The sequence below is a fragment of the Eurosta solidaginis genome, chromosome 1 (genome assembly GCF_040869045.1).
Source record: "Eurosta solidaginis isolate ZX-2024a chromosome 1, ASM4086904v1, whole genome shotgun sequence".
Lineage (NCBI taxonomy): Eukaryota > Metazoa > Arthropoda > Insecta > Diptera > Tephritidae > Eurosta > Eurosta solidaginis.
In genome coordinates, this window is record NC_090319.1 from 64,165,691 (window position 1) to 64,188,345 (window position 22,655).

Here is a 22,655-nt window from a genome sequence, read left to right on the forward strand (position 1 = left end):
GTCCGTTCGTCCGTCTGTCCGTACGTCTGTAAACACGATAACTTGAGTAAATTTTGAGGTATCTTGATGAAATTTGGTATGTAGGTTGCTGGGCTCTCATCTCAGATCGCTATTTAAAATCAACGAAATCGGACTACAACCGCGCCCACTTTTTCTATATCGAAAGTTTCGAAAAACCGAAAAAGTGCGATTATTCATTACCAAAGACGGGTAAAGCGATGAAACTTGGTGGGTGCGGTGAGCTTATGACGCAAAACAGAAAATTTGTAAATTTTTGGACAATTGGCGTGGCACCGCCCACTTTTAAAAGAAGGTAATTTGAAAGTTTTGCAAGCTGTAATTTCGCAGTCATAGAAGACATCATGATGAAATTTGGCAGGCACGTTGCTCCTATTACTATATGTGCGCTAAATAAAAATTAGCAAAATCGGATGACAGACACGCACACTTTTAAAAAAAAAATTTTTTAAGTCAAATTTTAACAAAAATTTTTAAATCTTTACAGTATATACATAAGTAACTTATGCCAACATTCAACTCCAGTAATGATATGGTGCAACCAAATACAAAAATAAAAAAAAAAATTTCAAAATGGGCGTGGCTCCGCCCTTTTCATTTAATTCGTCTAGATACTTTTAAGGCCATAAGTCGAACTAAAATTTACCAATCCTTGTGAAATTTGGTGAGTGCATAGATTCTATGATGATAACAGTTTTCGGTGGAAATGGGCGAAATCGGTTGAAGCCACGCCCAGTTTTTATACACAGTCGACCGTGTCCTTCCGCTCGGCCGTTAACACGATAACTTGAGCAAAACTCGATATCTTACTAAACTTACTCTTAACTAAACTTAGTTCAGGTACTTATCTGAACTCACATTATCTTGGTGTAAAATATGGCCGAAATCCGACTATGACCACGCCCACTTTTGCGATATCGAAAATTACAAAAATGAAAAAATGCCATAATTCTGTACCAAATATGAAAAAAGAGATAAAGCATGGTAATTGGATTGGTTTATTGACGCAAAATGTAACTTTAGAAAAAACTTTGTAAAATGGGTGTGACACCTACCATATCAAGTAGAAGAAAATGAAAAAGTTATGCAGGGCGAAATCAAAAGCCCTTGGAATTTTGGCAGGAATACTGTTCGTGGTATTACATAAATAAATAAATTAGCGATAGCCGACAGATGATGTTCGGGGTCACCCTGATCCACATTTCGGTCGATATCTCGAAAACGCCTTCACATATACAACTAAGGGCCACTCCCTTTTAAAACCCTCATTAATACCTTTAATTTGGTACCCATATCGTACAAAGTCATTCTAGAGTCACCCCCGTTCCACCTTTATGGCGATATCTCGAAAAGGCGTCCACCTATAGAACTAAGACCCACTCCCTTTTAAAATACTCATTAACACCTTTCATTTTATATCCATATCGTCCAAACACATTCTAGAGTCACCCCTGGTCCACCCTTATTGCGATATCTCGCAAAGGCGTCCAGCTATAGAACTAAGGCCCACTACGTTTTAAATAATCATTAGCACCTTTCATTTGATACCCATATCGTACAACACACATTCTAGAGTCACCCCTGGTCCACCTCTATGGCGATATCCTGAAATTGCGTCCACCAATAGAACTATGGCGCACTCCCTTTTAAAATACTCTTTAATACCTTCCATTTGAAACCAATGTCATACAAACACATTCCAGGGTTACCCTAGGCTGATTTTGCTAAATGGTTATTTTCCGTTATTTTGTCTCCAAAGCTCTCAGCTGAGTATGTAATGTTCGGTTACACCCGAACTTAGCCTTCCTTACTTGTTTCAACTTAAGTAATAGCATTTTTTGCATTATAGAAAATTTTTATTGAGCCATGTCCGTCCGTCCGTCTGTCCGTTAACACGATAACTTGAGTAAATATTGAGATATCTTTACCAAATTTGGTACACGAGCTTATCTGGACCCAGAATAGATTAGTACGGGAAATGAGCGAAATCGGATGATAACCACGCCCACCTGATTATTTAGTAAATAATACACCTAGAATGCTGAAAGTTGACGTGTGGACTGATATTGAGACTCTCGATAAAAATTTGAAAGAAATTTTTTAAATGGGCGTGGCACCGCCCACGTGTAATAAAATCAATTTTACAAATATTCGTAACAAAATTCGGCAGAAAGGTTTCTTTTACTATAAGGAACGCTTTGAAGAAAAATTAACGAAATCGGTTAAGGACCACACCCACTTTTTATATATATCCTTTAAAAGGATCGTGGACGAATAAAATAAACTATATCTTTGCAAAAAAGAGCTTAATATCAATAGTATTTCATTTCCCAAGTGGATTTATAACAATAAATAGGAAACACTTCAAATTAAAAAAATGGGCGTGGCACCGCCCCTTTTATGACTAAGCAATTTTCTCTTTCGGGAGCCATAACTCGAAGAAAAATTTGTTCAGAATAGAACCATATTGTGACGAATATTAGCAACACTAAGGCAAACTATCATCTCTAAACCGATACTAAGCAGTCACTTGTATCTACATAAACAAATCAACAATTATGTCTACACATACTTCAGCAAAGCATTTGATACCGTCAACCATGAGTTGCTTATTCATAAGCTTGATTTACTGAGCTTTCCGTTTCACCTATTAATGTGGCTGAAAAGCTATCTTTCTAACCGGACCCAAAAGGTCCTGTTCAAGTGCAATCTGTCGGAATCGTTCGGAGTTTCCTCCGGCGTACCCCAGGGAAGTCATCTAGGCTCTTTGCCCTTTTCATTAATGAATTGCCACAGAAAATATTATATTCTCATACTATAATGTATGCGGATGATGTAAAACTTTGCTACACTTACTGTCCTACCGATTTGAGTTCCTTGGATCTTCTTCAGGCCGACTTGGACTCGTTCCAATGTTAGTGCACAACAAATTTACTAGCTTTAAATTGCTCTAAATGTAAGCATATGACATTTCATCGAGTGAAGCCAGCATTGAAATCTTATGTAATAGATGGTACGCCTTTGGAGCGTATATCTATTGCAAATGATCTAGGTGTCCTTTTTGATCCGAAATTGAATTTTAACATGCATATTTCATCTATAGCCAACAAAGCGTTGGGTTTACTTGGATTTGTTAAAATATGGGCCAAAGAGTTCGATGATCCGTACCTCACTAAGCTTCTTTACACATCGCTGGTTCGTCCAATACTCGAGTATTGCTCATGCGTTTGGTCCCCTGTTTCTCAAAAGCATATAAAGCGTCTTGAGTCAGTTCAAAAGCAATTTTTGATATTTGCATTGCGCGGCCTTAATTGGGACTCAAGTATCCACCTTCCTCCATACAGAAGTAGACTTCTTCTTATTAACTTACCCACTCTGGAAAATCGGAGAATTTTACTGGTGGTATTGTTCATCCATAAGCTCATTATTGGAAAAATTGATTCCGCGGACCTCCTCTGCCGCTTGTTTTTTGCGGTTCCCCCTAGAGTATCCAGACACTACGTTCCTTTCTATTTACCCCTTCGTCGACGAAACTTTGCTAAAAATAATCCTCTTCTTATCTGGTGCGCGCACTACAATGACTTGTATAGCTGCATCAGTCTTAAATGTACTTTTGCCACTATACGTAATGCAATACTTGCCTATCTAATTTAAGAGATACAAGCTAATTTAATTTGCCGGCATTTTATTCCTTCGATAAAAAACAGGAACTATCTCGCTTAAGGATGGAGGAACATTTATCAACATGTATCATTAAGACGGAACAAGACAGTACTGTGCTGATTGGAATCTGGTGCATTCCAACAACGTAAAAAACATGCTTTTTCATGAGTCACTGACCGGAATCGTATGCATTCCGGCAGTATAATCTTATGGGTCAGGCATCGAGCTGATTGGAATCCGGTGCATTCCAACAACACAGGTCATGTAACTTTTTTATGCCTTGTGATGGCGTATCCTCATTACACTACTCTTAGCACTGCTGGATTCCCATGACATGCTGATTGGAATCTTGAGGAATTCCAACAGGGAGATTGGAATCCACTGCATTCCGAAATCATGCTGAGCGGAATCTGATGCATTCCGCCAGTATAAGATTTCGGTATAAGATCTTATTTCTACTCATATTTCTTATTATTAATATATTTTGAAATTAAATGGTAATGTTCATTAATATTTCTTTGTTTGTAATATAACATTGTTGAAATCTCGATATATCTTAAATTTTATCTTTTGAGTTGTATATTTATATATCTTTTTATTATGCAGTCGACCATAGTTTGTCGTCGACTTTAAATAATAAATAAATAAATAAGTAAATAACCAGATAAAAATAAATATGTACATACAGCAGCAGAGACACACTAACAGAAGTATGCAATCATCAGCAAAGTAGTTCTTACAGATACACATGCATATATCTGAGATACTCACAAAATTATGCAATCAATGCGCATAGTGCTATGCGAGAAGCTAGAAACGTGCATCTGTAGTTTATAGCTGGTAAGTTTATAGCTGGTAAACAAGTAGTAAATTCTAGAAGAAGAAACACCTAGAAGTATGCGAACGACACAGCAGAGAGTATAAAAGGAGCAAAAGCTGAGTAAGCAAAATCAGTTTGATTTAAGCACGCTATCATTGGCGAAGTTTAAGTGTTATTGTGAAGTATTTTCAAAGTAGTCTAATAAAGACCATTTTGCATTATCGAATATTGGAGTTATTTATTCAACAATTTAGCGATACGAACGTTGGGAGAAGGTGCAAAATAAGCGGAGTTTCCCTAAATTCGTTAGAGTATGTATATGTTTTATTGCGCAGCCTTGTAACACTATTAAGCACACAAAACAAACAACTACAGCATTTCAAGTGTACAGCGCGGGGTATGTAATGTTCGCTTTTACCCGAAATTAGATTTCCTTACTTGTTTTCACACATACAACAAAGGTATTGCTTTTAAGCTTACACACACAGCGTCACGATATAGTCACACGTATAACGTCTGTGTTGACTTATGGATTGGAATATTTTTTTAATTGTATCTTTGATTTTACTGGTCTGTAAATAATTAATTATTATATTAATTTGTTCTCATCAAGACCAAGTTTATTATTTTTGTAAATTGTATATTTTACCAATTATATTATATTAAATCATTATACATAGAAAACGATTAAATTAGAAAAAAAAAAAATAAAGTTCATAGACCGTATAGCCGGTAGCCGGTTTTGATAGAGCAAAAGTTGTTTGTTCACCTGAAATGTTAGCCGGGCTGTTACTAAGCAATTCTCTCAAGCTATGTATAATGGGCCGGGTGAACAAAAAAAATAAGATTTTCTTTGTGTAGCTTTAACTTAAATTTAATCAAATTTTTATCGTGTAAATTCTTTTTTATAATATTTTTTTTGCAATATGTATAAAAAGCGCCCGCAAAATCTATCTTACTTTACTTCGTATTCGTTGTAAAATCTAAAAATTTTAGAATGTTTCCATCGATTCCTATATAAAATTATAATAAGCATAGCGAATAGGAAACACTTGGCTATAATTCAAACTGCACAAACAAAACTTTGTAGCGTGTACCTTTAGGTATTACATTTTCACAGGATAAGTCTATGTCTTTTAACCAAAAAAAGTAGTGAACCTAGCTATGCTTGATTGCAATGAAATAGAATAGTTCAAAAATTTGCGTTGTGGCAAAATCAGTAAATCGGAAATGAAACTAAGGGTTGATGCCATTTTAATAGATGCTTACTTTTTCCCTAAACCTTTAAGCTTCATACCTAGAGACGGCATTCTACCGGGTATTTACCATTTTTATGCACTGAAAGAAATGGTGCTAATAAAATCAACAAATCGGCTCTGTTGTTCTTCACTTAACGGAGATTCGGTGAAACTGATCGAATTATGAACAAATTAGTTTAGTCATTTCAACAGAAGACAAATTGCCGCTCTTAAGTTAACAAAATTTTGTAAAATTGACATATTCCTAATCAATCTAACTGATTTTTTTGTCAACGCAACTGATCTCACTGGTCGTTTCAACAGCGAACATTTGTCAATACATGAGCAAATTTCAAAGAGAATTTTACGCTCACTGCGCTCTCTACTTTGTACTGATGTATGCTGTGTACTATATGTATGCACATATTTACGTATGTATATGGCGGCCGCCGTGGTGTGATGGTAGCGTGCTCCGCCTACCACACCGAGGACCCTGGGTGCACACCCCGGGCAAAGCCACATAAAAATTTTAGAAATATGGTTTTTCAATTATAAGAAAATTTTCTAAGCGGGGTCGCCCCTCGGCACTGTACGGCAAGCACTCCGAGTGTATTTCTGCCATGAAAAGATTTCAGCGAAAACTCATCTGCCCTGCAAATGCCGCAACTTTCGTACAAAGCTGTCGCAACAACTTTTTTTGTTCATTTGACTATTAAAACGGTCAATTACGAATCAACGATTTGTGCGCAGTTGATTCAACATCTTGTTGCGATGGATAAAAATTGACAGAAATTTCGGTTGAATTGACCCGTATTTCCGTTGATTTTACCAGTCTTTTTTTTCAGTGTGGGTAAATACCAGGAAAATACCCGGAATATTCCTTTCTTGTATCTTTTTTTTGGATATTTAAAAATAATTTGAAACGAGGCTGCTTGGAATAGCAGTTCAAAAATTAAATTGATACGTCATTTGAAATAAAGAAATCTTCGTTTCGATTTTAAACAAGCAACCCAGCAAAAATTCGGAGTCAACAATTAGTCCGAACTCATTAAGGACCGTGAAGTAAATACGGTAAGACTCCTAGCAGGCGCATATGTAGCTCATATTTTATCGCTAATAAGACTCCTACACAGGCCTCTTTTCGATGTCATTTATGAGCCTTATTGGTCTCATAAACTGCCTATTTTGAGTTCTATAATGACACAATTCAGGGCTTTTAGGAAGAATTATTATATCCGAAGCGGAAAATATAGGGAAACAATTTTCGTAATAAAACTCCTCTGAAATTATCCTGTTGATAGAAATGAAATAAGTTTTAATTGAATTAAAATTTTATTTAGAATAAATTATCACAGAAAAATTTCTGAATTTTTATTCGGCCGCTACGCTCGTTTACCATTTTAATATTTTTCGTTTGTTCATAATTTCATCAAATTTGAGTCATAACAGACTCTTAGGTGATAAAATTTCTGAGGCTTATATTTTTCACATATTATTAAACTCCAAAATTTTAGGAGCTTCGAGAATGTCTATAGCGTACACTTAAACATGTCCATGGCGCTCATAATTTAACAATCCAAAAGGAGTGGTAAATTAAGGAATCAGAAAAAGGATCATAATTCGTAATTCAACCGATAAAAACAATTTAGTACATTTTGGACTGAATTTGTGTTTCTTTCCCATATTTTCTAAAAGATAATTTATACCTACCCCTCTTTTTGGTAATTATTTGGGTGTTGTGATTGAAGTTCATTCTGCAAGCACCTACCTCATAATTTTAAACAAAACACTTGTTCCGAAATCAAATCTCTTTTGCTTTTGCTTCAAAAGCTGAATATAAAAGTAAATTTGTTCAATCACGATTCGTTAAAAATAAATAAATGTAAGGCGCGATAACCTCCGAAGAGATCTAAGGCCGAGCTTCTCTTCCAATTTGCGTCGTGCTCCTCTTGATTTTCCCTACAAATTGGCCGGACGGGACCTACATATTTTATGCCGACTCCGAACGGCATCTGCAAGGCAGATGAGTTTTCACTGAGAGCTTTTCATGCCAGAAATGCACTCGGAGCGCTTGCCAAACACTGCCGAGGGGCGACCCCGCTTAGAAAAATTTTCTTTTAATTGAAAAACGTTATTTCTAAAATTTTGATGTTGCTTTGCCCGGGGTGCGAACCCAGGGCATACGGTGTGGCAGGCGGAGCACGCTATCATCACACCACGGTGGCCGCGATTCGTTATTCATTTATAAAGTTACCGCTTTCAAGAAGTATTCCTGCCTTACTTACAGTTAAAATATTTCTTATGCCAAGCTACTTAGTTTTCAACTATTCGGCGTGCCTTAACAACACAATACTCCTGCAATTTTTACATGGGATTTCTTTGTAAAAAATTTTGAAAGTGTTACCAAACATAATACCAATTTTTCGTATCAAGTCATCTTTGTTCATAGTGTGTATTTTTGAAGCTCCCATAGAAATAGTCCTTATCCACGTTGTCCATGTCTTCTGTCAGCCCTTACGCACAGACAAACGGTGTATTGATATTAGCAGTGTGGCACGGTTGCCACTTTTAGTCCATTTGGACCAAAAATGGTCCCTTCCAACCCCATTTGGTTCGCTGGTCCCTTTTTTTCAATTTTGGTCCTTTTTAGGCAGTAGCCACGATTTTGGTACTTTTCTTCCTTTTTCACTGAGGGTAAATTCACAACTCTGTCCACAGCATTTGGCACACTTTCATTAACTCACATATACCCTGCAGTCAAACCAACTAGTTGTATACTAGAAGAATACTAATTTGCCAAAAATTCCAACTAGTATGAGTTCTGCCTTTTTTCCATATTAGCAACTGGTATTTTTAATACGGCGATGTCCTACGAAATATCAATTTTCAGCTTCTGCATCAGCATCATACCAATTGACAAACTAGTCATTATATACACCAACATCATACCAGTTGACATACTAGTCATTATATACACCAACATCATACCAGATGACATACTAGTCAGTCTATGCATCATTGTAATACCAGTTGAGATACTAGTCGATATTTGCATCAGCATCCTACTAGTTAATACACTAGTCCTAGTTGGGTTGATAAATTACTTTAAAATTGATAAATTAGCTCAAATTCATTCTATTCATTATATTTCATATATATAAAAAGTATGTATATTAGACTGGGTCGATTTATCAACCGATATCGCGCCATTGATTTTTACAACAGTTTTTTGAAAAAAAAAATATTTTTTGGGTTTTGGGGAGTGTTTTGGTCGAAAAATTTACCCTTTCGCCATTATTTTTTTCGCGGGCTCGAAAATTATTTTTTTGGGTATTTTTTTTTCTTAAGTCCAAATCCTATTGAAGAATCGATGGCGCGATATTGGTTAGCTTTCGTCCATACAAATCGACCCAAGTTAATATACATACATATATCACTTTAAAATTTACCACTTCAATACATTATACTTTGGAATAAATTTTAATAAAAATACGTACATATATATAAAACCTAAAAAGTAACGGAATAACACATGCCAATTTTGTGATCTATCAGGGGAGCCGGCGGACCATATCCTGTGACGCAATCTCAAGACACAAGGCTAAGTTTACGGGCTCATCATGGCCAGAACATTCCCACATTAAATCTCTCAAGCCAAGAGAACAGCTAGGGTTCATCAAGGAAGTCGGCTTGGATGATGTGCTGTGAAGGAGATGAGGGCACAATAGACCAATTGTTGCAGTGCAATCTTCAATAAATTATCTATCTATCTAACAGAGAAGGACGAACCAGTCGTGGTTGACTACGTCAAAACAGGCCAAGCTGCACTAGCACCGTCCTATGCTTAGTGTTAATGGAGTTCAGAACAGTGGTAGTGATATGCACTTTACGGAAGTCATGCTGATGGCTGGATAACCGAAAAATTTCATTTAGTTGAGGGAATCGTAACGGCTTCAAATGTTTTCGTTACTGACCAAAGGCATAATATCGTTAGGTACTGCCTGGGTTTCCGGTCTTTGGTAGCGGTTTTATCCTTGCCATTCTCCGTTATTCTGGAATGGCAAAGGCTTTTAATGCCAAGTAGAAAAAATGTGCTAGGCTGCTGATGCCCTCATGGCCAAGGTGTTTTGGCATCGGCATAGGTTATCCATCTGGGACTATTGATATGGAAGGCTTAGCGTTTTCAATATCTTCTTTAACCTCTGTTGAGTAACGGTGAGGGTCGACTCGTCATGCTTGTGTTTATGTGCCCGTTGATTTGGACGATATCTAGCATTGTCAATTGAAGTATGGATTGCAAACTGGTACTCGCGCATTTCCTCGAGTCCGACAGACGAAATTCTAGTTGAATAAATTATTCAAATACTAACTACTATGAATAACACCACAAAATCATATTCAATGAACCATTCTAAAACTGACTAATATGATGAACGCCACAAAATTCTAGTCAAATAACTACTCATACACTAACTAGTATCAATAACCCCACAAAATTCTAGTCAATGAACTAGAATGTTTGCTGACTACTTTGCTTTTGACTGCAGGGTAATTTTCAATTTACTTATGTATATGGAAATCTTACCACCAAAATTGCTCAGTCAATAAAATGTAGCAGACCAGACCCCATAAACTTTAATAACAATGCTGTTAACTAATTTCTTGTACCTACTTAAATGTAATCAGGTTCCGTTCTTGCACAGTTGAAACTTTTAAGACGATTGATTTTTAATCTCAACGTTCAGGGGAAAAAGTAAACATAATTGTTTATACTCAGTTGAGCAGAGCTCACAGAGTATATTAAGTTTGATTGGATAACGGTTGGTTGTACATATATAAAGGAATCGAGATAGATATAGACTTCCATATATCAAAATAATCAGGATCGAAAAAAAATTTGATTGAGCCATGTCCGTCCGTCCGTCCGTCCGTCCGTCCGTCCGTCCGTCCGTCCGTTAACACGATAGCTTGAGTAAATTTGGAGGTATCTTGATGAAATTTGGTATGTAGGTTCCTGAGCACTCATCTCAGATCGCTATTTAAAATGAACGATATCGGACTATAACCACGCCCACTTTTTCGAAAAACCGAAAAAGTGCGATAATTCATTACCAAAGACAGATAACGCGACGAAACTTGGTAGATGAGTTGAATTTATGACGCAGAATAGAAAATTAGTAAAATTTTTGACAATGGGCGTGGCACCGCCAACTTTTAAAAGAAGGTAATTTAAAAATTTTGCAAGCTGTAATTTTTCAGTCGTTGAAGATATCATGATGAAATTTGGCAGGGACGTTACTCCTATTACTATATGTACGCCTAATAAAAATTAGCAAAATCGGAGAAGGACCACGCCCACTTTTAAAAAAAAAATTTTTAAAGTAAAATTTTAACAAAAAATTTAATATCTTTACAGTATATAAGTAAATTATGTCAACATTCAACTCCAGTAATGATATGGTGCAACAAAATACAAAAATAAAAGAAAATTTCAAAATGGGCGTAGCTCCGCCCTTTTTCATTTAATTTGTCTAGGATACTTTTAACGCCATAAGTCGAACAAAAATTAAAAAATCATTAAAAGAGCATGAAATATGTATGGTAAGCCGAAAATAATAATAGGGGGACTCATGATAGCATATAAACTTATAAGGTGTAAAATTATATCCATTTACACACGCGGTTATATGAACGCACCTAGTAATACTCTTGATAAACTTGATAGTTTTTCAGCTGTATTATTTCCAAAAAAATTTTTTTGATTATTATACAAATTAAAAAATACCAAGATTAAGTGAAAAATCAAAACTAAAACGTCTTTACTAAGATATTCTTGTAAATTACTTGCTGATGTTGGAGATTTCTGTTGAAAATGCCTGCTGTAATGTCTGCAAGGTTCGGGGAGATAGAGCCCACCCTTCTTCCATTAATTAGACATCATACACGTTTCAGGCCGTGCATCTAATAAGGCTGAGAAACATTTCATGGTAAAAACACAATCGAAGGGATTGCCAAGCCACCAAATCAATTTGATGTTAGTTGTTCGCTCGCTTTCAAAAAGGAAGAAAAAATATCTCCGAAAATTTAATTTTTACTCCGGCGTAGTCGTTTACTCAGGTAATAGTTTTACATACTCCGAACACTGGTAGCGAAATATGAGAGAAATGTAATAAATCGAAAAACTTCAAAAGCTCTACATGCTAGATCTTGGCTCATTTGTTTATGGTATCTTCCCGCCTCAAATTTAAAATACATAAGAGAGATCAACACTTTCTTATCAATGAAACACAAATGGATTGTCATTCTCATGCAGAGTTCCCATATATTTTTTTCCAAGTCGTCAAACGACGCCCAAAAAATCGCCAAAAATCGTCATATCTATGGCAACCAATAACAACCAAAGTCGACTTAGGACGCAATTGGGTTATTACCAGGGCAATACGATTGTATTCGCCGAGAACCAAAATGATGAAATCATTTCGTTTTATTTTATAAATAACAACAACGTTTTAAAATATAAAAGGTACTTGCTTTCAGTCAATTTCATATCATAGTTAAACATTTTCGCGTTAATTTTTTAGCATTTTTATTTGCGGTTCAATATTATGACAGGAAAAGCTATTTAATAAATAATCTTGAGCTCCAGGCCTAACAATAATTATTTTAGTATTAAATAAAAAAAAATATCTATATTAAATAATAATTATTTTATCTTATTATTGTTGTGATACATTTTTTTTAAATTAGAATAGAAGAAAAAAACAATTTTTTCATTTAAGAAAAAGTGTATCATAACAATAATAAGATAAAATAATTATTGCTAGGCCTTGAACTCGATCCGAACAAACGATTTTACAAGTCAGTTGGCCGATATAACAACAAAAATTATCTTAAGCCAGCAATATTCCTTTTAATGTATCAGTTTCCAGACGAATTCTTATTTTTATTTTGTTTAAATTTATTTTAGAAAAATTGTGTGTGCAAAATGTGGCAAGACCATATGCAAAGAACAACTCCTTTGGGATCCATGAAGCTTAAGTTCTGTAGTACAACATTGTTAAAATCAAAACTCTTTTTAATTTGGTCACACAGTTCACTATAAAAAATAACACAATCTCGTTTAAATTTGACTTTTTCTTGCTCGGAAATGTTAGAGGCAGTCTTAAGTCGTCATTTTTCATTACAAAATCGTCCAAGCGTCATTCTAGTTGAAAATCATCAAAATGACAACGGCGTCGTCAATCTATCAACGCTGTTATCATGGGAACAGTAAAAATTCTCACGGTAAAAATTTGAACTTGAATGCTAATAAGCACTGATGACCTGATATGAAACATTTATTCTCTCTCATTTCCTTTCCAGGAATGGGTCTTTAATATCAGCTGTCTGTTCATTCAATTGTAACAATGGTTCATTCGTTTCCAAGAATGGGTCTTGAATATCAGATGGCTACAGAGTTGCCTAAAATACACCAAAAAAAAACTCCAAGAAATCCGTTAGCTGATAAAACTTATTAAAATTTATAAAAAGGGCAAAGTTTTGTAGAAATATTTTGTGGTATATAAGTGAAAAAATATGAAATAATATATTTCGATTTCGGTGCTTTGCTTTGTTGCTCTGGCACCGCTATAAGATAACAATGAACGGCTATCCCTTTTTTTCACTTTGATGCCACCAAAACGCTTATGTACATATATCCACATACAATAATAAAATAATTTAAAAAAAGTTTTAAGTTAAACGGTTTTATTGAAAACAATACTTACATGAAGTAATAATAATACTATAAGCTAGAACATTAGGTAGGTCCTAGGTACTAGGATTGTCTCATCAATCTATGGCGTTGATCAGACAATTAAATAAAAGCATTGGGCGCGTGAAATTTCCAAAACAGTGAGGCGTAGCATAACCTTAATATCAGTTGGTCTTACTTATGATTATCAATAGAAATTTTACGCGCCCAATGCTTTTATTTAATTGTCTGATCAACGCCATAGATTTTATTCTCCATTATTTCTCATTCGACTTAGTTCATTTAGTGCCTCATTATGAGCCAAATCGGACATCATAGGCCGCTTTCTATTCATGTATGTATTATGTGTTCCAAATATGGACCAAATATGAAAATTTTGAATATCTCGATCCTTGCGCTACCGTGCGGCGATTTTTTTCAAAGACCATTTTTTATTCATGTGTTCCAAATATGAGCCAAATCGGACCACAAATACGATTTTTTGAATATCTCGATCCTTGCGCCACCTAGCAGTGATTTTTTCATATGTCGCTTTCTATTCATGTATGTATTATGCGTTCCTAATATGAGCCAAATCGGACCACAAATACCATTTTTTTGAATATCTCGATCCCTGCGCCACCTAGCGGCGATTTTTTTCTTGTTTTTGGATTGTCATCAGGTTCTGAACTATATTCCAAGTTTCAAGCTTGTAGCTTATCGGGAAGTTACCTAAACTTCAATTGCAAAATTCGTTCACAACGGCCGTGCAGCCTGTCAAATCAAGCTGAATAAAACCGTTTAAAAAACCACAAAATGCATAAGAAATTACGAAATTAGATCACTTGGTGAAGTATCTGCGTTGTTGTCCGTAAAAGACTCTTAATTAAACATGTTGCGTTAACCTATACGTATACCTACAATTTATCTCAGCTGTCAAAAATGGAATATCGCAACGCTACACAAAAGCATGTCTTTTATCCATCCATTTACATTAATGCGAAGACTAAGAAGCTGACTTTTTCACCAATCGAAAGTTGCTACCAAAACCCGTTTCGTGTGCAGCCCTTCGATGAAAGGTGTTGTCACTGATAAATGTTCCACGGGTGAAAAAGAGTTATTTTTTTTTTCTTCGGATTTGTAATCCTGACATAAATTCGAGTTTGCTGATATCCCATTTGACAATTTTGAGTAAATTTTCGGTGAAAATCATAAATTAAACCTTTACCATGTTAAATAACCCAAAGTTATTCTGAAATGCCCAATTTGATTTTGAGCATGGTGGCATCTATAGCCAATATCAAAAAAATGATATGAAACTTCTCGCTCTCTGAGAGCGCGTAAAAATGTGAATTTTTTAATATTGGCCGTAGATGCCATCATGCTCAAAATCAAATTTGGACATTTCAGAATAACTGTGGGGTATTTTACATGGTAAAGGTTCATTTATGATTTTCACAGAAAATTTGCACAAAATTATCAATTGGGATATCAAAAAACTCGAATTGATGTCAGGATTACAAACCCGAAGAAAAAAATTACTCTTTTTCACCCGTAGAAAACTTATCTGTGACAACACCTTTCATCGAAGGGCTGCACACGAAACGCGTTTTGGTAGCGACTTTCGATTGGTGAAGAATTGGCTTCTTAGCCTTCGCATTGATGTAAGTGGATGGATAAAGGCCATGTTTTTGTAGCGCGTTGCGACATTCCATTTTTTAAAGCTGAGATAAATTTTACGTATACTTATAGGTTAACGCAACATGCTTCATTAATTGCTTTTTGCGGACGATAGCGCAGGTACTTCACCAAGTTTTATCTTTTTGCGTTCGTTAAAATAACAGTGGATTTAATTTCGTAATTTCTTATAAATTATTTACGTTTTTCATTGTATGTGGATATGCATATACGTTTTGCTCGCATCAAAGCCTAGAAGGGGAATAGCCATTCATTGTTATCTTATGGCGATGCCAGAGCATCAAAGCAAAGCAACGCGATCGAAATATATTACATATTTCACATTTTTTCACTTATGTATCTACCACAAAATATTTTTACAAAACTTTGCCTTTTTTATAAATTATCAGCTTACTCGCTGATTTATTCGAAAATGATGAAAACGCACCGATTTCTTGGAATTTATATTGGCGCGTTTTACCCAACACTATAGCCATTTGATATTCAAGACTTATTCTTGAAACGAATGAACTTTTGTCTGCAAGTGAATGAACAGACAGCTGACATTCAAGGCCCATTTCTGGAAACGAATTGAGAGAGAAAGAATGATTCGTATCATGCCATCAGTGCTAATAAGAACCGTTATGTAAGAAAAGAGAACAAAACAAGTAAGGAAGGCTAAGTTCGGGTGTAACCGAACATTACATACTCAGTTGAGAGCGGTGGAGACAAAATAAGGGAAAATCACCATGTAGTAAAAAGAACCTAGGGTAACCCTGGAATGTGTTTGTATGACATGTGTATCAAATGGAAGGTATTAAAGAGTATTTTAAGTGGGAGTGGGCCATAGATCTATAGATGGACGCCATTTAGGGATATCGCCATAAAGGTGGACCAGGCCTGAGTCTAGAATTTGTTTGTACGATATGGGTATCAAATTTTAAAGGGGAGTTGGCCTAAGTTCTATAGGTGGACACCTTTTCGAGATATCGCCATAAAGGTGGACCAGGGGTGACTCTAGAATTTGTTTGTACGATATGGGTATCAAATGAAAGGTGTTAATGAGTATTTTAAAAGCTCGTGGGTCTTAGTTCTATAGGTGGTCGCCTTTTCGAGATATCGCCATAAAAGTTGCCCAGGGGTGACTCTAGAATGCGTTTGTACGATATGGGTATCAAATGAAAGGTATTAATGAGTATTTTAAAAGGGCGTGGGCCTCAGTTCTTTAGGTGGACGCCTTTTCGAGATATCGCCATAAAGATGGACCAGGGGTGACTAGAATTTGTTTATACGATATGGGTATCAAATGAAAGGTGTTAATGAGTGTTTTAAAAGGGCTTGAGCCTTAGTTCTATAGGTGGACGCCTTTTCGATATATCGCCATAAAAGTGAACCAGGGGTGACTCTAGAATGCGCTTGTACGATATGGGTATCAAATGAAAGGTATTAATGAGTATTTTAAAATGGCGTATGCCTAAGTTCTATAGGTGGACGCCTTTTCGAGATATCGCCATAAAGATGGACCAGGGGTGACTCTAGAATTTGTTTGTACGATATGGGTATCAAATGAAAGGTGTTAATGAGTATTTTAAAAGGGCGTGTGCCTTAGTTCTATAGGTGGACGCCTTTTCGAGATATCGCCATAAAAGTGAACCAGGGGTGACTCTAGAATTTGTTTGTACTATATGGGTATCAAACGAAAGCTGTTAATGAGTATTTTAAAAAGGAGTGGGCCTTAGTTCTATAGGTGGACGCCTTTTCGGAATATCGTTATAAAGGTGGACCAGGGTTGACTCTAGAATGCGTTTGTACAATATGGGTATCAAATGAAAGGTGTTAATGAGTATTTTAAAAGGGAGTGGGCCTTAGTTCTATGGGTGGACGCCTTTTCGGGATATCGCCATAAACGTGGACCAGGGGTGACTCTAGAATTTTTTTGTACGATATGGGTATCAAATGAAAGGTGTTAATGAGTATTTTAAAAGGGCGTGGGCCTTAGTTCTATGGGTGGACGCCTTTTCGGGATATCGCCATAAACGTGGAACAGGGGTGACTCTAGAATTTTTTTGTACGATATGGGTAACAAATGAAAGGTGTTAATGAGTATTTTAAAAGGGCGTGGGCCTTAGTTCTATAGGTGGACGCCTTTTCGAGATATCGCCATAAAGGTGGACCAGGGGTGACTCTAGGATTTGTTTGTACGATATGGGTATCAAATGAAAGGTGTTAATGAGTATTTTAAAAGGGAGTGGGCCTTAGTTCTATAGGTGGACGCCTTTTCGAGATATCGCCATAAAGGTGGGCCAGGGGTGACTCTAGAACTTTTTTGTACGATATGGGTATCAAATGAAAGGTGTTAATGAGTATTTTAAAAGGGATTGGGCCTTAGTTCTATATGTGGACGCCTTTTCGAGATATCGCCATAAACGTGGACCAGGGGTGACTCTATAATGTGTTTGTACGATATGGGTATCAAATTAAAGGTATCAATAAGGATTTTAAAAGAAGTGGTGGTAGTTGTATATGTGAAGGCGTTTTCCAGATATTGACCAAAATGTGGACAAGGGTGACCCAGAACATCATCTGTTGGGTACCGCTAATTTATTTATATATGTATTACCACGAACAGTATTCCTTCCAAGAATCCAAGGGCTTTTGATTTCGCCCTGCACAACTTTTTCATTTTATTTTACTTAATATGGAAAGTGCCACACCCATTTTACAAAGTTTTTTTTTAAGTTATATTTTGCGTCAATAAACCAATCCAATTACCATGTTTCATCCCTTTTTTCGTATTTGGTATATAATTATGGCATTTTTTTCATTTTTCGTAACATTCGATATCGAAAAAGTGGGCGTGGTCATAGTCGGATTTCGGCAATTTTTTACACCAATACAAAGTGAGTTCAGATAAGTACGTGAACTGAGTTTAGTAAAGATATATCGATTTTTGCTCAAGTTATCGTGTTAACGGCCGAGCGGAAGGACAGACGGTCGAATGTGTATAAAAACTGGGTGTGGCTTCAACCGATTTCGTCGTTTTTCACAGAAAACAGTTATCGTCCTCGAATCTTAGCCCCTACCAAATTTCACAAGAATTGGTAAATTTTTGTTCAACTTATGGCATTAAAAGTATCCTAAACAAATTAAATGAAAAAGGGCGGAGCCACGCCCATTTTGAAATATTCTTTTATTTTTGTATTTTGTTGCGCCATATCATTACTGGAGTTGAATGTTGACATAATTTACTTATATACTGTAAAGATATTAACTTTTCTGTCTTTTCTATCTATCTATATCTATCTATCTTAAAATTTTACTTAAAAAAATTTTTTTTTTAAGGGGGCGTGGTCGTTCTCCGATTTTACTAATTTTTATTAAGCATACATATAGTAATAAGAGTAACGTTCCTGCCAAATTTCACTATGATATTTTCAACGGCTGCCAAATTACAGCTTGCAAAACTTCTAAATTACCTTCTTTTAAAAGTGGGCGGTGCCACGCCCATTGTCCAAAATTTTACGAGTTTTCTATTCTGCGTCATAAGTTCAACTCACATACCAAGTTTCATCGCTTAACCCGTATTTGGTAATGAATTATCGCACTTTTTCCATTTTTCGAAATTTTCGATATCGAAAAAGTGGGCGTGGTTATAGTCCGATATCGTTCATTTAAAATAGCGATCTGAGATGAGTGCCCAGGAACCTACATACCAAATTTCATCAAGATACCTCAAAATTTACTCAAGTTATCGTGTTAACGGACAGACGGACGGACGGACATGGCTCAATCAAATTTTTTTTCGATCCTGATGATTTTTATATATGGAAGTCTATATCTATCTCGATTCCTTTATACCTGTACAACCAACCGTTATCCAATCAAAGTTAATATACTCTGTGAGCTCTGCTCAACTGAGTATAAACATAACCCTTAGAAAAGTAACAGAGAATAGGGCTGATCACATTCACGGTGGTGGTGTAGCCGCCACAGCTGTCATATTATTTTTACACATGTTCTTATGAGTGTCATTATTTTCAACGCGACAGGGCTGCACGACAATCAATACGAAAGCCGTTGTAGCCAGATTAAACCCAATTATATTTTCGGGAAGCGACAGTGAGTGGCGTTTTTTTTATTTTGTCAATGAAAACTAAAATAGAAGTAAATAACAGATAATAAAAGCTAAAATCATTATTTTGGGCGTTTTGTTAACCTAATTAACATTTTTTCTAAATTTTTCGCTACTGTTTGCTGTAACTTACATTGGTGGCTGCCGCTTTCAAAGTAATCAAGAAGCCAATGCTTGGCTACGGTTGTCGTCAAGCTTTGCTTTATTGTGGTCTGTAGACGCCGTGTTGAATGTGATCAGCCCTAATGTTGAAGTATGACTTTGAGCGCAATTCTTGTGTATTTCTCTTGTATGTACTTATGTATGTGAGTATGTTCATCACATATGGGGTATTCCATGCATAAACAGATGGGTTTTGAGCGTATGCAATCGATTTTCTTTAAATACTCGCTTTGTGCTGCAATTGATAAACATCAATAAAAAAACACTTTGATATTCGTATTTAATTAACGAATGTTTTAAAACTTAACGCTCTGCAAACAAAAATAAGTCTTTTTATTTTTTTTAGAGATCGAAATATTCTAGTATTCTTTTCAAAAGTATCAATACTGCCCATTCAGCTTTCGTATCGTAATTTATGTACCTTAAAAAATATGGGATTTTCCGTCGAATGAAAGGTTTCAAAATTACTGTTAAAAGCTTTCTACAGAAACCCCAACCTATTAGGGTATTATCTCTCTTTAGAGAACGTAGAAAGCTTGCTATATTCTTTTCTTTAGGTATGTTACTTACGTAAAATATGAATTTTATATTTCAAATTCTGTGTTAAATGCTAGGAATAGGTGCTGCGTTCTATGAGTGTTGTAATTCGGTCCAGAAAATATTATATGCATTCCACGCTTTCTATAGAAAAATTACCCTGAAGTTCTGAGAGTTCTCATACCTGTTGTTGCAGGACATGGTAGCAAATTTAAGACCTTGAATAATATTACACCCTTGCAATTACAGCAAGGGTGCTCTGCCATACACTGCAGACTTTCGGATACATTTTTCTCAGCACGCGACACACTGCATACTTTGAAGATTACATTTTCTCAAAATACGCCACATTGTAAACAAAATATCTTGAGATATATCCACCGAAGTGACACGATATTGGGCATGGTAATGCGACCATGAGAAAGTGCTTTTCGAATTGGCTATCTTGCCACTGCTAGAACAACAGTGTACCTCTCGTAAATATTTGAATAATAAAATTATAACACTGCCAAATATGCTGAAAACTAAATGTTTGTCCTGTTACTTCAGCAGTGTCAGGATACCCAATTCTACAAGTAATTTCGGTGTGATACTCCTCAAAGCGCTTACAGCTGAACTCTGTAATATAGTCTCATCTCTAGTCTGTATATTTGAGATTTTTTTAGAAGAAAAATTAAGGGACTTAGGTAAGCGAAAGTCACAAAAAGCTCACCAAATCAAAGAGATAATTTACTCATGCATTGCACAAATAATACAACAATGCATTTTGGCCACTTTACATTGTGCTTTTTTGGGGCTGAATTTGATAAGGCGAAGCACCAAACTCCGTTTGAGGGTTCGTAACTCAGCCGCGGTACATTGCAATCGAGTTTTCATAATTTTTGTTTTTTTTTTAGTTTTTTCTTCGTTAATTTTAAATTTTAGGAATGAAATATTAACTTTGCTGCTGTAGCTTTTTTAATTGTGATCTGCTACGGCCCAGCTTACAAACTATTGACCGGTTTTATAAGCCTGGAGACGCGTGACAGCTCACAGAATAGAAATTGTTTTACGACAGCTTACTAAATTCAGCTCGTAGTATACAATGTCCGGACCTTCATGTTATCCCAGTCAGCTACCAATGCCGGGGTGGCAACCAATCAACCTAACGTAACCTATGTTATTGTAAAATCTTTAAATTTTTCGCCTTAATTTTAAACTAATCGAGCACATAGTAAATACGAACACTGTCCGACTTGTCATGGAATACCCCAAATGTAAACGGTAATATGTTTACGCATCAATAGATATGTACTTACACTCATTCATTGCTTCAACACATGGTGTTTTGGTTTTCTCACGAATATCGATTTATTCCTTATTAAACTTTGCTGATATCCAATAACAGACGTCTTATATTGTATAATTTCACAACAAAACTTACGATTACTATATTATTCAAGCATATCAATACTCATAGTGACTTTACATCAGCACAACCCTTCACTTTAGCTTAGTTAATTCTTTCCCTATTTTTTATGTTTTGATTATTTATCTCGGTGATCAAAAGGTCATTCAGAAAATTGAATTAAACCGACTATTATTTTTTTATTTGAATTGTCCAAGTTTCACTTTCCGTTTGTAAATAAATTATTGTTATTTTTATTTTTATTTGTTGTAAATAAATTTAACATTTTAGGATAAGCAAAGTATATCGCGCGATTTGTAACGTTAGCGTGTACGAGAACATCTTATCTTTATATACCCGGCAAGGCAGAGCCATAATCAGTGTTGCCAGGTTAGCCTTTTCGAGGCTAGATTTAGCCTTTTTTTTTTTGCCTTTAGCCTCGAAATTTTGTGTTTAGCTTCGTGACTTTTTTCTAGCCTTTTTTACTCCGAATGTATTTTTAAAAATTTCTAAAATAAAATAATTTCAATAGTTCCCGTGAACACCTAATACCTAATAATATGAGTTCTCTACAAAAGATTAATTCTTTTTCTGCTGAAAATTCGTTGAAAATTTCAAAGCCAGATGTATTTTCTTACTTTGAAAAAGAGAAGTATAGTTATTCTTCAAGTCAAATAGCATTAATAGAGCTGCAGTGGCGAAAACTTATAACTATACAATGGAAAAATGTACACTCCACCATGGAATTTACATAAAAATGCATTAAACGAACCTCCTTTTTTAGAACTTGTCGAATTCATATTTAGTTTTTTAGTATTACCACTCAGTAACGCGGAGGTTGAAAGTGTTTTTAGTGGCATAAAAATTCTGAAAACTAAATTAAGGAACAAACTAAAAATTAAAATGCTTAATGCGCTGCTTAATATTAGATGCTCGTTAAAACGATTATCTAAATGTTGTAATGACTTTGAAATTAAAGATGATCTCATATCTATGGTAAATAGCCAAACTTTATAGCCAGACTTAAGCTCTCCTGATTCTTCAGACGGGGAATATTTTATGTAAATAATTAGTTTGTAATATTTTTTTTATGTATGTACACATATGCAATCATTTAAAGTAATTCCATGTGCTAGTCAAAGAAAATGTGCCTGATATGTTTTGAAACAGGAAGTTATGCTTAAGTTATGTTTATAAGTTTTTATTTACAAATGTGTAAACTAAAATATAAAAAAATTTAATGAATTAACCACAAAATTTCTGGCCTTTTTTTAGCATCTTTTTTTTCT

The 22,655-nt window shown here is 35.4% G+C and overlaps 1 protein-coding gene across 2 annotated transcripts in view; it reads right to left on the minus strand.

Moving 5' to 3' along the window:
* Naam (Nicotinamide amidase) overlaps positions 1-22,190 on the minus strand; it is a 271,292-nt gene extending 249,102 nt beyond the window's left edge. The window contains exons 1-2 of one of the 2 annotated variants that reach the window (XM_067770280.1): positions 21,278-22,190; positions 19,414-19,677 (exon numbers count right to left, since the gene is read on the minus strand). The gene's annotated coding sequence lies outside the window, so the exon portion shown is untranslated. The remainder of the gene's footprint in view (positions 1-19,413; positions 19,678-21,277) is intronic. The other variant, XM_067770073.1, reaches the window with a different exon arrangement.
* Positions 22,191-22,655: the final 465 nt, after the last annotated feature.